Source organism: Pinus tabuliformis, chromosome 7 (assembly GCF_031772625.1).
Source record: "Pinus tabuliformis cultivar Carrire ecotype Pingquan chromosome 7, CPIR1, whole genome shotgun sequence".
Classification (NCBI taxonomy): Eukaryota; Viridiplantae; Streptophyta; class Pinopsida; order Pinales; family Pinaceae; genus Pinus; species Pinus tabuliformis.
Window position 1 is genome coordinate 244779969 of NC_142293.1, and position 3355 is coordinate 244783323.

Genomic DNA, 3355 nt, shown 5'->3' on the forward strand with positions numbered 1-3355 from the left:
TACTATTCCAATCATTTATCTAGAATCTATTTGAGAACATAAAAGCTTGGTATCCGACTAATGTCAAGCATTTATAGATTTGTGCCAACGTATACATATATTTTTTTTATTTTTCATTTTATGGAAGGAAATTACTCAGCTTGTACTGTATTTGGATCCTTTGGGGATAGACGGTATGCTGTTGGATTTGTGTCCATTGTAGGGTGCAGAATGTGCTTCCATTTTATGTATTGTTTCTTTAATCTTAATTGCTAGTTTTCCTACTTTTGTATAGCCTTTTAGGTAACAATTGTTCTTGGTTTTACAGGTCCTTGACTGGGGTGAAAAGATAGAACTTTTGGTTGACAAAACAGAGCACCTTCGATTTCAGGTTTAATCTCGAATCAAGCTAGCAATTTAATGGGAGGGAAATATTCCATTATATCTTTGTTTGTGTATTATGTGTATTGTATTGTATTATAAAATTGTAAAACCAGAAAGCTTCCATTATCAACCTCAACTACTACTTTCTACCCTTATCAAGAGAGACACATTAATGCCTTTCAATGTAACTTCATACTTACTAGAATTTTATGCACCATGGTTAGTGACTCAGAGCTTGAGACCTTTGGAACCTACTAGAGAGCATTGTTGACCTATAACACTGCAAAATGAAAATGAGCTCATATCTACAACAGGAGACAAAATTGAATTGGCCTCAGTCACCACTACTTTGCTTCTTCAATTTGTGGCTTGTCTTGATGTGGAGCTACTCTGACCAATAGATGACAGGAACATACCTTGTGGTTTTGTGATCCCTATGCCTCCCTACAAATCCAACTTGCATTACCTTTTATTGTCAACCACCTTTCCTATTGTTGGCAACATTTTCCATCCCTTGGTGAAAACCCACATCAGGAGATTAAATGATAAAATAATTTGTACTTATGGATCTAGATTCTAGGGATAGTTTCTTTTTTTAGGGATCATCTTCTATAAAATCCATGGGTCCTTTCTTCCAAGGGATGCATTATTTTGTACTCTTACCTACAACTTACCCAATTGTGCTGAAGCCTGCACTCTTAAAAATTTAACGTAGCTATCTACCATTCTAAAAGTGTTGTTGTATGCCATAAACCTTGCAACATCTTTCTTTGTCTTCCTTTTTTAAGGATTTTGTGGCTGACTTTGTTTCATTTTGGGAAAGTGGACTGAATTGCATTCTGGGTATGTTGTAGATAGAGTACAAAGGATGTATTCCTAAGAAGACAGGACCAATCCTTTTATTGAAAACAAACTGGAAAAATAGACTGTGTTGTATAGATCCTTAAGTACAAATATTTTTATGAATAAATATCCTTTGTGGGTTTGCACCAAGGGATGGCAAATATTACTGATGATAAGATGATACTATAACTTTGATTCACAGTTAGGCATTGTGATCTCTTTTACATTCCTTATCATATGCCTTCTCACCATGCCTTTTGCATACTCTTATGTATCCAGTGCCTTGACCAAACCCATCTCCTTGATAGCCATCTTTAGAAGCACACCTCACATTGTCAGTTACATCTACCACATGTTGATAGACCACATTGGGGTCATAGTGAACATCATCAAAAAATTCCCATAACACCCAACTCCCACTTTAGCCCACACTTTGCATCCAAATGGGTCAATGTGGGAGTGAGTATCCAACTAATGAAACTTTGGCACTGCAACTAGGAGAAGTGAGAAAAGTCATCATCTCCATGGTGCCATATTGTCGCATTCAGAAGGGGATAGAAAAATGTCCTATCAAACATGCACTGCTCATTGTAGTGCTGCATGGAAGGAATATTGCACTTCAGCAGAAAACCTATAGTGTTCTTGCAGTCAGACAACTGGAGAAAGTTGCTGACAAAATTTTCATAATTCTTCATGCCTTTGACATTAAATCCCTTGAGGTTTTTAGGATAGGAATATTAGAGAGGATCGATGATGATCCCATCTGATGAGAAACTGAGGACATTATAGTAAAGCTTGTTCACTTAAATCCTTGTAGTATTGTTATAGCATTGCAATTTGAATCCATCCAGCTGACAATGCCTTGAATTGATATAGAAAGGATATGGAATTGAGGCATTCCCACATCTTTCACTGCTTTTTCTTGTGCCCTGGGCTATGTTAGAAAACACTCTAATCGAGAAGACCTGAGGTAGCCCTGAACCCAAAAAGGCTAGAATAACAAGATAGGAAAGGCTAATACTCATTTTTCTTGAAAGTTACCACATCATTTTAAGGCATGCTAAGACAATATATACTTCCCAAAATAACAAAACAAATACCCATGTATATTTTGTGTATCCACCTAGTTTTGAAGCCTGCTATGGAAAGATTTTGCACTTGATACGATGGTAGTGTTCATCCTATGCTCATTACCTACTCTAAACATCTCCTTTCAACTTCACTACTTCAATCGATCACAAAGTATACAATGGTCCCTATCAAATCAACCCAAAAGTAGGACAATCATGGCTCAAAATATATATGCATTCAATTTCTTTCTTCACACACACACACACAGACACATATCTATATCTATATATATATATATATATATATATATGATTTTATTCTATTTTTTTTTTCTTTGTTGGTTCTCTACAAGACAAGAGGTTGAATAATTGCTTAGACACTGTAGTAGCCTATATTTCATTGTGTGCTTGATTAGTGCTTCATTGTATGTCCACAACCACTGAGTATATGTCATGTATATTTACTCATATTACATATACATATCTATCCAAATACCAAAAATGACATTTTGGACATGTGGGTTCAAACCTCTTGGATTTGGGTCATGAAGACATGAATAGTGCTTTGTTGTCAAATCCCAATAGCTACTGTGTATACATTTTAGTCTACAATATACACATTAGGTATATCACCAAATCCTTGAAATGAAATATTTTTGCATGCGAGCCAAGAGTCCTACTTTTCAGTCACCCATTCACAATATAAAATATGAGGAAACCACCACTTTGATACACATGCCACTTTTATAATATGTTTGTTTGCCCTAGAACCAAGAAGTAGTTTCACCGAGGTAGATTATTTCAAGTGCATAACTCTGCAATTAGTGCAATAAAACATTTATTTTTCACATATTTTTACCAATCTACAAAATCTTGCAACACTTTGACAATAGCCATCAACCATTCCAATAACAGAATACAATATAGACCTGAGGGGGTCTTCTTTGTCAAAATAGAAATATTACCAACTTGGTGAAAGTTTTCTTTGAAAAAGCTCAAAAAGACTACAATGATTTTGAATGTTCGTTAACATTCATGGTGACTTCTGTGTCCCAAATTGTAAATTTATAAGTTGTGAC

At 35.3% G+C, this 3355-nt stretch overlaps 1 pseudogene; it reads right to left on the minus strand.

Annotated features, from left to right (window-relative positions):
* Nucleotides 1–1408: 1408 nt before the first annotated feature.
* LOC149246767 (probably inactive receptor-like protein kinase At2g46850) lies at nt 1409–2231 on the minus strand (annotated as a pseudogene).
* Between the last annotated feature and the right edge of the window lie 1124 nt (nt 2232–3355).